We start from the raw sequence: 13675 nt of genomic DNA, 5'->3' as shown, positions 1-13675 counted from the left end.
TTTTTGTTTGATTCCAGCAGCAATGTGTGGCCCGTTTCCCTGCACGCGCTGCATCACAACAAACGTACGTACATACATACTGTTGGCAATAATTTATCTATAGTGCAAGTAGGTTTGTATTTATTTTTTTGTGTCAAACTTTGGACTTTATTCAATGTAAAATCATCCGGTTACAATCTGCCCGTAGGCCATTAACAAGAAAGTCTGGGCTCCGATCGAGCCAGCATGCCGTGCCCTCCCGTGTACAAGCTAGTTCTGCACTCATTGATGAGCCGGAGAGTTGGAATCCCTACTGACATGGCGAACCAAAAAGGAAATAAAATTAAGTACAATGCCCTCAAGTTGTTGGAAGATAGGTGCTGCAATTGAACGTGAATTGCCACGCGACTTCCATTGGTTGACGAGCTCCAAACTGTCGACTCCGTTATCACATGTGACATGCCGCGAAGTTGAGCAAAACTTACTCCCTCCCGGAAAGCTAGTAGCTCGGCAATGAACGGGTCGGAGACTCCTGGAAGTGGCTTGCACCAGGCACCTAAAAATGCCAGATGTGGTCGAGCCACTCCACTTGTGAAGGTGTCCGAGCCATCTGTACTGATAGTGATCCACCCCACATTCGGGGGTCTCCAACCATGGCTAGCCAATGTCCTAGACCAGCGATCAGGTAGTTCCAGCAGTGACAGCATCTCATGTATCCACTTCAGCACCTGAACTGGATTGTATCCATCCCTGCCATGAGTCCAGTTGTTGCGAGATGTCCAGATAGCGTGCATGATTGTAATGATCCTATGTCTCATCTCATCCGTAAACATATGATCCAGCACAATATCCCAAGCCCAAGTACCCAGGTGCAACATCGGGAGATGGAGATCAAAACAATCTTTTGCCGCGACCCAAAATTGTTTTGCATGTGAACATGAAATGAACGCATGCATTAGATCCTCATCTGTGGCCTGGCAGATGTCAGAACGACCAATTTGTTTGATGTGTTTGTACTTCAGCGTCATGGAATCGGGGATAATACCACGAAGGACTCGCCACCAAAATACCCTGATCTTCGGTACCACATTTAGCTTCCAAAGAGTAGTCCACAACTGTTTGTTTGCTGTTGAATTTCTGTAATCGTCCCTTCCTCTGGAGTACTAAGCTTGTTTCGAGTCACTAGAGAGCGATACACTGATTTCACAGTGTAGTATCCTGATTTCTCCAAAGTCCATGCCAGGGAATCTTCCGCACCAGTTGGATTGAGGGGTTTGTTCAGTATTGCCTCGGTGTCGGGGAGAAGAAAATTTTGACGGACTAGTTCAATGTTTCAGTTTCGTGTGTATTCGTTGATCAAGTCTTAAACTGTGTTTAAAACTACACCTCCTTGCCGACCAATCGATTTCAGAGTTGCTGTGGTGGAGATCCAAGGATCATTCCAGATTGATATGGAAGAACCATCCCCAATCCTATGGACCAATCCGGTCTCCAAAGCTTCCCTATCGGCCACTATTGCTTTCCAAGTAGAAGACGCTCTTTTTGGCACTGTGGCGTGAAGAAAATCTGTGTGAGGAAAATACTTTCCTTTCAGTAGTCTTGTGCAAAGTGAGTTTGGGTTAGTCAGGAGACGCCAACCCTGTTTGCCCAACATTGCAAGATTGAATATATGAGGGTCCCTGAAACCCATTCCACCTTCAGACTTGGCATGTGTTAGTTTCTTCCATGATAACCAATGTAGCAATTTCTTGTCTAAGGAGCTTCCCCACCAATATTTAGCCATTGGCGAGATGACACCCTTGCAAACTTGTTTTGTCAAGAGGAAGCAACACATACTGTAGGTTGGGATCGCTTGGGCAATTGATTTGAGGAGGACTTCTCTCCCTGCGCATGCAATATTTCTCTCTGACCAACCACTGGTTTTGTTGTGAACATGTTCGTTGATATGGCTGAAAGTACCGCTGGTGATTCTTCCAATTGCAGTAGGTAGACCCAAATAGTGTTCGAGAACGCTTCCGGTGAAATATGGAGAGATTGCTTGAGAACCTCCCTTAGGGGCTGGTCTGCATTACCACTGAAGAAAATTGAGCTATTTTCCCGGTTCATCGCTTGACCCAAGCACTCAACGTAAAGATGCAAAATATCATTGAGCCATTCTACACTTTGGGTTTTTGCCTTGAAGAAGATAAGACTATGGTCAACAAATAGGAGATGATTTACCTATGATACATGAACGCTCACCCGGATTCCTCTGTCAACACGAGCACCACGTTCAGCAGGAAAGTAAGGCCTTGTGCACATATTAGGAAAAGATATGGGGATATAGGGCAGCCCTGACGTGAACCTCTTGAAGGGCTGAAGTACGGCAACAATTCTCCATTAACTTTTATTGTGAATGTTTCTGAAGTCACACACTTCATGATCAATCTGATAAAACGATCTCCGAAGCCTAGTCTTTATCAACATCGCTTCGATATAGTGCCATTCCACCCTGTCGTAACCTTGAGCATATCGAGCTTGACAGCACAACATGCAATTTTGCCATTTTTCCCTCTTCTGATTGCATGGACAGATTCATACGCGACTAGTACGATTGTACGTTATTAAGCGGCCAGGTACAAAGGTGCTTTGTTCTTCACCGATCACTTCGTGCATGATCAAACGAGCTCGGTTAGCCATGGTCTTGACAGCAATTTTGTACAAAACTTGGCATAGTGCAATCGGTCTGTATTGGGAGATTTTCTGTCGGTGTTGAACTTTTGGGATCAACGTAATTGTAGTGTCATTCAGGCACGACTGAAGTAACATCCTCCCCAACTACATCCTAGTGTTTTTGGTAGAAGTCGGCGGTGAATCCATCTACTCCCGGAGCTTTGGATGGAGCCACCTCGAATACTGTAGCCTTCACCTCTTCTGGCTCATATTCCTTCTCAAGGTGAAGTTCATAGCATCAGACACCTGAGGTTCGACGCAATACAACAGGCTATCCATCGGCCTATACCCTTGTATTTGGTATTGCGACTGATAGAAAGTAGCAATCTCCTCCTTTACCTCCATTGGATCTGTGCAAATATGACCATCAGCTTGTTCCAATGAAGGCGATTGATTCTCTTGCGTTGCCGTGCTTAGGCCTGAAAATAACCGGTGTTTCGATCTCCTTCGCGGAGCCACAACACGCGGGACCGCTACTTGATCCAAATTTCTTTTTGCCGAAGCGTTTGCGAAGTTTTGCTGCGACCACTTTCTCCTCCTCCGTTGGGCCGAGGTCCACCGAGGCAGTCTGTAATCGGTAAGCTTTAGAACTTTCTTCTCCACATTGCAAAACTCTTGCTCTCCCCATGATCCAAAGCTGCTTCTGGACGTTTGATAGAGCGTCAACAATACCTTGCAGTCCCCACTGGCCTGATCCCGCTTGCCACATGCTTCGTACTTTTTCATCATAATCAACGTGAGTCTGCCACACATACTCATACCGAAAGGTTTTTGGCGTACGTGAGCAGCTGGCCGTTGATATAGACCTACATGCAGCTATGAGAAAACAATGATCTGATTCTATACCGCTGATGTCTTTTACATTTGTAAACTCAAACAAACGAAGGAAGGCCGAGTTGCAAGAGCACTATCGAATCTTGCTTTGACATTCATGTTTCCTTGTTGTTTATTATCCCATGTAAAAGGGACTACGCGCCACCCCAAATCCTGAAGTGCGCAATCTGAAAATGCTTCCTGGAAGCCCCTCATTTGTCCTTCCGGTCTTGCATTCACCCCAAAGTGCTCGTCCGCATGCAAAGTTTCATTAAAATCGCCCGTACATATCCATGATTCATGCTGAACAGCAAACAAGGTACGTAGAAACCTCCAGCTATGATGTCTATTCTCAACCCGAGGTTCACCATAGAAGCCTGTGAAGCGCCAGCTTATATTATTTTGCTGAACTTTCACATCAATGTGAGACAAACTATAATTTTCCAAAGTTACATCGACATCGTTTGACCAAAAAAGACCGATACCTCCGCTCAGCCCATCACTATCGACGGCAAATCATCCTGAAAAACCTAATGTGGCTTTCAAATCTTCCACATGCTTGCCCCTGATTTTCGTCTCCATGACAAATAACAGGGCAGGCCCTTCTTGCTTCACTAACTTGCAAAGCTCACGAACTGTCCAAGGGTTCCCAAGCCCTCAGCAGTTCCAGCTTAGGACATTCATTGGTTCGGGCAGGCTGACTCGCAGTCCCTGCCAAAGATTCGGACGTTGATGGTGTAGGATTCTTCTTTTTTGAATCTCTCTCGGCAAACACTTCAGAGATGTTTTCATTCCCCCTACTCTCTTATCAGCCAAACCCACCTCTGTATCCTTGCTAGCAATGGCCTCGCCATGCTCAATGATAGCCAAAGGGGTTGGAGCCACCTTGCGATAGACCTGGGTTTGATGTGGTCCACCCTTTCGCTTATTCTGTAGCGGGGTTTTGACAGGTGATGTAACCTCGACCATGTCCTTCTGTTTAGGTTTCGAAGAGCGAGACTCCCTTGTGTTGTGTTGGGTGTGGTTTCCTCTGCTTTGATGGATTATCTCCAGGATTTGCTTTCCTGCGATCTTTCGAAGTCCACAGACTTGGTTTGAATGAGAGGTCTCCATTCTCATCCCTAGTCCCAGGAGTAGGGCAGAACAAATCTGAATGTCCCAGTCGGCCACATGAGAACCAAAAGTGCGGAATTTGTTCATACTCAATGTCATACTGGTTCGTACTTTTCCGTTTGCCCTAGTTAATTAGATCCATCTGCGGAGTGGTTTCTGAACATCAATGGTGACTCTTGCTCTCAGGAACCCTCCTACAGGATCAATCTGGATAGTGGAAGCCCTCTTATCAATCTGTTGTGCTATCACCAAGCCCCACTTATCATTCCCCAGGTTATAGGGTAGATTCACTACCCTAGCCCAGACCGGCAACCTATGGAACTTGAGTTGAGATGGTTGCATATGTGCTTCAAACTCTTCCAAAATCCACAGCATGTTTGTTGATGTGCCATGGTAATCCTTCCCAAACACGATCATGATCACACTTTGATTCAAATTCAGCAGTAAACATGTTCTCTCCCAGAGGGCGGAAGATCAGGCCTCTAAGGTTTCCCCATGCTTGGCGAAGGGCACTCTGGATCGTTTGGATGTGATGCAAATTTCGGAACAGAACCTTGCCCGCTAGAAGCCACTTTCGTGGAGAGCCATTGTCGGAGTCATCGATCACCAGGGGTGTCACCTCCTCCTCCAAGATGTCCAGCTTCCCCAATGCCTCCTCCATCTGCACTCGGGCCAAGCGAGGGGAGACAACGCCACTTCCTTGTCTGTCCTTCCTGGTGGACGACGTAGCCATCCTTCCCCAGGTCATCAATGTGCCCCACTGATGAGGTCTGCGGGTACCGTCATGTCCACCAAGCCTTGGTCGCCGCCAAGGGTTTTAGGGTTTCGGGGAAAAGTTGTGTGTGTAGTATTTTAGTTTAAAAGTGGGTTTATATTTGGTCTAGAATTTTTTTTGCATGGTAATACGTGTCTCATTTATATCATAAGGATCATAGTACAAGACACGTACGTACCAACCTGTCAAGACTCAACAAATAGAGAACGCTAGCCTTTGCACCAAGGAAAACAACCAAGAAGTAAAACTACAAATAAGACCGAAGAAACTTTTGAGCTTGACACCAACATCCATCACCTGCCTCTGCCACCACCACAGCAGCCACCAAAGGGAATAATGACGGATCACCTCCACACCCGAGCTCGACACGGCCCCATCGCTGACAAACATCTTTGCGGACATCCAAGGTGGCTCGCCAAAGGCGAAACCATTATAGTTGAACAAATCAGACGGGGGCAACACCCCGGACACGGCATCGAACTCTAGATCTGGCGCCCCCACATGACTAAGACGTCGGAGGAGAAAACCATATCTGTCATCCACGTACCACGAACCCAGCACACGATCCACCATCTTGCAGATGCCGCCGATGCAGACAACAGTCTGCATCCGCTCCTGGTCTACCTCCCTAGCTCCGCAGCGGCGCTGGAGCGTACGCTATCACAACGGCGGAGCCCGAGGACACAAGTCCACCACGAGGATGCCGCCGCCGCCACACTATCCTTACTTGAACAGGCTGGATTTCAAATCCATCCCCAACTATGGGACCAATCGCCTCATCTGTAGGATCTGAAGAAATTTTATTCAGTGTCATCATCGCCGCCGCCGAAGCCAAGATGATGAACAGCCTAAAAATCTAACCTACTTTGGGCTAAAACTATCCACACGTGTGGATCTGGCGACCCCCTCACCACCGATGACCAAGGTCGTCGGTGGAGGGGAGCCGCCGGAGGACGGTCGCGGAGGAACTCCCTGGCAGCGATGCAGGCGAGATCGCCTCTTTCTTCCCTAGGAAGAAAGAACGATACGCATCCCTACTTGTTACGCTCGTTGACTTTTGGAAAGGCTCTAAAATTGAAAGAGAATGCTGTGAAAGTCATCGTGTCAAAGGGTAGCTAGAAATACCGTAGTAGTGCGTCTAATAAGCTGGTTTTCCTTCGTAGAGTTTGGCTTCCTTATACGTGAGCCCTATTTATATTATATTAGGGGTCTTGTTAACTACTACCTCGGTACACTAGTCTAAAACCTTTTCTAGTTCAATTTGAATTGAAAAACGTCTTACATTAGTGTACAAAGGGAGTACTTCAATTATAAGTAGTACGGTGACCGCTGCCTGAACATTTCATTAATTTATATGAACTGACAGGCGCTCAAAATTCGTGCAATTTTCACACATTTATTTGCATGCAGCGATCATAGGTAAATATGCAACAATTACAGAAGCTGGTTATGGTTCCATTCCTGGGTGATCAGGTGCTAGCTAACTAGTCCAACATCAGGTGCAACACTCCCTAAGAACTAAGGTACTTAAAAAAAATCTAGTGGTCTCTACTCTCTGCACACTATTCATACCGTACACTATATAGATCTTCAAAATAAATAATCGCTCCGAACGGTCCACACCATATTTGGAGCATTAGCATATGGCAGCATCGCCAACACGACACATTTGTCTTCTGCTGAGTTGATCCTCGTGGTTATGTGGTATATTTGGTGGCAAAGACAACAGCACACAAAAGGGGAGTCTATCCTGAGCCCTAATCGCACGGCAATGTCTATACGGGTATTGGCCACAAACTTCCTTTGAGCCCATACACCGAACCAGCCTACGCGTAAGTTGGTTCGCGCGTGTGGAAGAAGCCAAGCGAGGGCACTATAAAAATCAACGTGGATGCCTCTTTTCATTCTGAAAATTTACCTTAGAGCTAACGGTGCGGTGGCGTGGGATAACCATGGAGGCAACCTGGGCACTACCTCGTGTCTCCAGCGTTGTATCGGCGGAACCGAAGGCCATCCGACATGGATTGATTTTAGCACTCATACGGCGATGGAATTTGCTAGTGTCAATTATGTTTTTTTGTAGTAGAGAGGCCAATCAGGCAGTTGATTGCCTAGCTAAACATTCAATTAGTTTGAGCTCGGCGGAATTTCGGGATTCTGATATCCCTGACTTTATTCTTCGCCAAGTTGTAAATAACTAGATAGGAAATGCGGCTTGCCACACCCCGGCAGCAAGCTGCCGGATATATCTATATACAACCACCGAAGCATTTCAAGTATAAAAAACCACAAACACAAAAAGTTCATATAGAGTGGTACTCCTTCACGAGAGACTTGTAAATAGATAATATAACATCAAGAAAAAACATGCAAAACAAATGCTCAAAACCAGCATCTAATGCACTCATATAAAAGCTCAAATAAAGGACTGCATGAATAGTCCATAGTTCAGTAATCACACATACTTATGTAGTTAAAATTATGAAAACCTAATAGTAAATGCAGGTTGCTGATATAAACCTGGAAGCATAAGAATGCAATCAGTCGCTGGAGAAATTCTCCGACCAGGCGAAAAGCGTGAAAAAGACCAGGTTACCCCCTCAATTTGAATTCCGCCTCCTTCCTCTACCTCCAGCCCTCTTCCTCCCGGATCCAGAAGCTCCGCCTCCCTCCTCCTCCACCCTCTGCCCAGATCTTCCACCTCCCTCCTCCTCCTCAGCCCTCTGTCCAGATCCAGCAGCTCCGCCTCCCTCCTCCAGCAGATCCTCCGCTTCCCTCCTCCGCCATCAGCAGGCGCAACTCCAGCCAGCAGTAGGTCCAGGCAAAGGCAGGAGCACCTCAAGGAAGAGGCAGTTGCAGCTCCTGGCAGAGGCAGGTGACGCCAGCTCCAGCTCCGGCTCCAGCCCCAGCCCGAGCAGCAAATCCAGCTTCAGATCGTCCAGCACGGCACAGCACCTGCAAGAGGTAAATACAATGAGGACACAGTGATCCATGGAGTTCGATATCAATTGCACTCCATCCGACGAAGAGGACACAGGCATACCTGGTGGAGATCCTGGTGACTTAAACATGGAAGATCCTGGTGAATTCAACATGGCTCCTATTGAAGATCTTGGTGAGCGCAATCTTGCTCTAACACATACAGGAGTACTCAACTACTGCAAGCAACTCAGCTGCCAAACTTTACTGCTACTCCAAAATTCCAGCATACAAGCACTACTGCAAGCAAATCATTATTCATACAAAATTTTTAGTATAGCACATGATCAAGTTACTCAAATTCATTGTATAGCACAGGATCAAGAGTACTTCAAAATTCTATCGAAGTTAACTGAATATTTTCATTTGATCACTTCAAAATCAAGTTTCATTTAATATTGGAGTAAAAGGACTTGCTGTTGCTGCTGTTAAGTTTCAGAAGACAAGATGAGCAACACTCAATTGTTGGAGTAATTAACCAGAAAGAGAAGAGAAGAGAAGAGAAGAGAAAGAGAAAGAGAAGAGAGAGCAAGTACATGCTCAATTGTTTATTTTAATTACTGTTGGAGGGCAAAAGATAACTACTGGAGGGCACAAGAGCAGGGTAATACTGTTGCACTTGCTACTCCAGTAATTAGAGAAGAGCAAGCAAGAGTACTAAGAAAATCATTACTGAACAACTACTGCTACAGAAACTGAAACAACACACACATGCCTAATGATCCATTTAATTTTAATTAACTGGAAAGTTTTATTTAGCTCAAGTAGGAGTACACAAAAGCTAAACAGAGTACTCCAGAGTGTGTACTGGAGATGTTCAATAGGAGTACACAAAAGCTAAATGGAGTACTGCAACTTTTCCTTGTTATTCCTTCAAAACTACTGTAAAACTAACTGAATCAACTACTGCAACCAAATTCATTTAATTTACTGCAACCAAATTCATTTAATTTAGTACAGACAGCCAAGAGATACTCCTCAGGAGTAGCAAGCATGAATAAATACTCAAGAAAATCAAGATCTGTCATTAGAGAAGTCCTCAGCATGAAATATGTCATTATCACGATCAAGAAATGTGGAAGAGAGGACAAGCAGAGAAGAGAATACTCCTACTGAAAAAGAAGAGAGGAAGAGAGGATACTGCTGCACTTGCTACAGAGAAGAGAATAGCAAATAAGCTACTGAAACTTTTCCTTGCAGGGGACAAGTACTGCTAACTACTCAAGCAGTGCACTGCACTACACTGCAAGCAGCGCAAGCAAGCACACAACAAGCAAGCAAAATTGCTACTGCTACTCAAGCAGTGCGCTACACTGCACCGCAAGCAGTGTAAGCAAGCACACAACAAGCAAGCAAGCAAAATTCAGGGAAAGATAAAATTGCTCCAACAATTGCATGCACTGCACTACACTAATCCACTGCAAGCATACAATCAGAGAGGAAACAAGTTTATTCAAGCAAACAAGTCTATTCAAGTTTATTGAACCAAATTACAGCATGCACCATTCAGTACAGAATTTTTTTACATTGTACTTCATTAGATCCGATAATTAGTCCCCAAAGTAAAGGAAACTTGAAGCCATAGCCACTCACCATCTGTAACGCATGAGCTGTTGCTTCCTCAACATCGTAAATTTCTTGAATGCAGAAGAACATTCAGTTACCACAATAAGTTGACAAGATATGATACACCCTTGATAATTAAAGTTTCATTATATAACATGTAAATCAATAGGAACAAAATGTCAATGTCGAATGACATGAAGCATCAAGAGTAGGCAATCGAGAAGAACACACACTATATGAACCCAAATTGATATGTGGGTGTTCATCCTATTCTACGGGAACAAATTAGAAGGGATGGCGATCTACTATACCTGCGACGTGCAGAGGTGGCGAGGTTGACTCCATGCCTTCTTCTGGCCAAGCACATCCACCTCCAAGATGTTAAACAACGTCAGCTTGTCCTACAAAATCAACAACAAATCACACAGTTCAGGTGCCATGATTTGGATAGAAGAGTCTCTACATCCACGCGTTCAATCATAATTTGAGATGGTTATTCCTGCTGCTGATGGGTACATCAATTTATAGTTTCCAAATAGACTTGTGATAATTGATAGTATGATCCAAATTTGGAGTTAATATAAAGTTCAATGCCAAGAAGAAGCCTGGCAAACCGCAATTCAGTTGACAGAATAAAGGAGTTTAATTAGTCAAAATGCACCAAAAAATATGCTAGTCACTTACTGGCTTAAGAAGTCAACATGATCAGCCTTCGGAGAAATGGAGGCCTGGGAGAGCCCAAGGAGATGTTGGTCTCACAACCGTCTTGTACTTGCTTGTATCATTGTCGTGCTGCAGTTCAGAGACAATTTAGAGGGAGAGAAGTGTTTGGTTTAGTAGCACATGATTAATAGAACCATGAAGTGCTTGCAATGTTCTGAAGAGAAAACACGAAGTGCATAGACCAAAAACCATGAAGTGATGGCAAAAACAAATATATAACAGTGATGCAATCATACATCTTAGCCTGCTAACACATACGCTGGATCATTTTCGGAGAATCAAACACGTATAATCGAATCTAATAAGCAACCAGGCGTACAGTTCAAAGCAGATTACCAAACACATATAAACCAGTAATTCATTTCAATGGAAATAACACATCATGGTTTCCTGAGAGTATGACCGAGCGCATAGATGTTCTCCTTCCTGTTGCTCCTGCCAAATCAAACATGGCAGGATTTGATATTTGCTTAGTTACACGGAGATAACCAAACATAAGAAGAGTTGTTGCACAAAGTCAAAGACGGAAATCCGTACCTACAACTTAGAAATCGGTTCCTCCTGCTTGAGGATGCATGACAGCCATGTTGGACAATCACGCAAATGCCTCCTTCGTGTTTTAAATGATAGTTGGTCCCAGACATTCTTCCAAATAAAATATGAAACCACAAAAAACAATTCAGCTTCAGAGTTCATCGACATGGCGGTGGCTATATTGTTTTTATACCAAATTAAGTGAATCTCTGCAAAAAAATCATCTTATTAGCTAACAAAAACTGACCAACAAAATAGCAAACAAAATTACATGTCTATATGTTCTTAGAACCAGGAGGGGGCATGTAAAATCTAAAAATCAAGTGAATGTATGCACCTAGTTAGAAAAGGAGCATTCCACTTTTCTCTAATCTCATAGGTAAATAACATCAATGTAGCTGTATGGATTGAGCTCCTCGAAGTTCAAACCATAACAGTTTAGTTTACACATGGATCGGTTCAATTCTATCTGAAGATCAAACGTTTGGCTACTCAATCGGATGGCTGAAAATCCAGGTGCTCTGGGAGGCTCAAGTTTGTGTGTGGTTGTAACAATGGGATGAAGGATCTTACATTGTTGTATATGGAAACAAACCTCAATTAGCATTTCTTTAGATTTGGTCACATTCAGTCAATCCTTTCTCCCATGGCAAAAATAATTGGAAGCTGAATCACATGGGAAATAGAACATAATGGGAAATAAATTAACTTGTAGATGAAAAACAGTGGCGCTGGGCGCGCTGTACCTGGAGGTCGCGCTGGTTGAGTCCCTTGACGACGACAGCGATGCATCTCCCTTGGCATCGAGTGGGCAGTCGAATCATGTTTAGACGCTGCTGAAGACGCCCTTGCCGTCCATATATGAAATGAAAGAGCATGCATTCATTGTCCAGATATGAAATGAAAGCTGCCATGAAGAAAGAAAAATATAGGCAGCATGCTCCTTAAAAACAACACAAACTATTGAATATTTTGCCAAAGGCACAACAAATCATTATACTATCAGCACCATTTATTCTTCACCTAATTCAACAGCGGCATAACACGCATATTGCTCAATATATCCAACTGATATATATCGTTCACAATCTCTGTCACTGCATCTGGCCTCTACTTAAATTGTTACTACTGTAAACAAAAAACACACTGCATATGTACCAAGAAAAGTAATCCTTGATTTTCCTTTGCATTGCATAATCAGATTTATTCAAACACTAAAACTAATCCAGCAATTTAAGTTAGGAATGAAACAGTATATTGGTTATTAACACCTATCAGGATGAGTGATTGAGCAGGACAAACAAAACAAATATTTTGCCTGTAGAGTAAACAGTACTAATTACACTGAAAGAAATTAGATCTACTTTTATGCACTGGACCCTGTAAATTCCATGGCAAAATCAAGTGAAATTAGCCATAGCATTTTGGTCTGGGCAAAATTCTTGAACATGACTACTACTTACTCATCTAAAAGCACTAACTTGCATAGTGTTGTTGGAGAAGTCAAGGAACCATAATCCAAGAACATGCCAATAAAAACATAGTATGCTAAATGAATCTGTTATCAGGCTATATAGGATGTACGCTGCCAGGCAAGCCAGTTATTACATGCTTAACATGCAAGACCGGTGGTTAGTATCCAGGGTGCTTTAAGCCGGTGGTTGCCGGCCTGGCACCAAACCACATAATCCTTGTTTGGTTTAGTCCCTAAACACCCCTAAATGGCACAGGTATAACATTTTCTTTATGCATTAATTTTGGTTTCGATCGCCATTTTTTTCTCTGAATGTTTCCAAGATCTGTTTTAGCATTAGTTTCTTTTGTAAAGAATAATGAATGTATACTTGCTAGTAATTAACCTGAAGGATCATGTACTACATCAACAAAAATCTAATGATCCAACGTGGCACTTACATATGTCATTCACAACAGCAACAAAACCAAGTTCTCTCGAATAAAAACGCGATTCTTGCATAGTACCTTGCTGTTGTAGGTAGGTATTCTGACTGGAGGCAGTAGAAGCGGACTCAGGAGCATGGCGCTGGGGATGTGGTTCTCTAGCCACCAGCAAGTGGTCTCCTCGGACTCAGGAGCACGGTCTTGTTAGGTAAGCAAAACATAGAATAGTTAAAAATATGTGATTATTACTATGAGCTACGTAAGTAATAGTAAACCAGAAGAAATAATTATGTTTGTTTGCTTCCCCTCTATATAAAGATAGTTTCTATTGTTCCTAGGAGGCATGTCGCCATCAAGTTTCTTTTCGGATTGACTAATATTGATATCAAACAATGATGCATATCATTTTAGAAGACTAAATTTCTAACAATGAAACGCATTCCTCCCAACGCTTATCTCCCAGTCTACAACGACTCTGATCCTGTAGTAGCAAGAAACGATGCTGAAACCACACATGGTCGACAGCGAAACCTGCACACAAGAGAAGGCATTTTAACTGGAACAACCTAAAATTATTTGCTC

The 13675-nt window shown here is 43.7% G+C and overlaps 1 long non-coding RNA gene across 1 annotated transcript in view; it reads right to left on the bottom strand.

Annotated features, from left to right (window-relative positions):
* Positions 1 to 7908: 7908 nt before the first annotated feature.
* The window catches only part of LOC119340125, a 7626-nt gene continuing 1859 nt past the window's right edge, over positions 7909 to 13675 (bottom strand). Inside the window, exons 5-12 of the long non-coding RNA XR_005164390.1 lie at positions 13175 to 13293; positions 11941 to 12101; positions 11198 to 11403; positions 10997 to 11095; positions 10622 to 10729; positions 10249 to 10338; positions 8436 to 8611; positions 7909 to 8347 (exon numbers count right to left, since the gene is read on the bottom strand). This is a non-coding gene — a long non-coding RNA (uncharacterized LOC119340125). The remainder of the gene's footprint in view (positions 8348 to 8435; positions 8612 to 10248; positions 10339 to 10621; positions 10730 to 10996; positions 11096 to 11197; positions 11404 to 11940; positions 12102 to 13174; positions 13294 to 13675) is intronic.

Source organism: Triticum dicoccoides, chromosome 7B (genome assembly GCF_002162155.2).
Source record: "Triticum dicoccoides isolate Atlit2015 ecotype Zavitan chromosome 7B, WEW_v2.0, whole genome shotgun sequence".
NCBI lineage: Eukaryota > Viridiplantae > Streptophyta > Magnoliopsida > Poales > Poaceae > Triticum > Triticum dicoccoides.
Note: the sequence above shows the minus strand (reverse complement) of the source record. Positions and strands in the feature narration are given on the sequence as shown.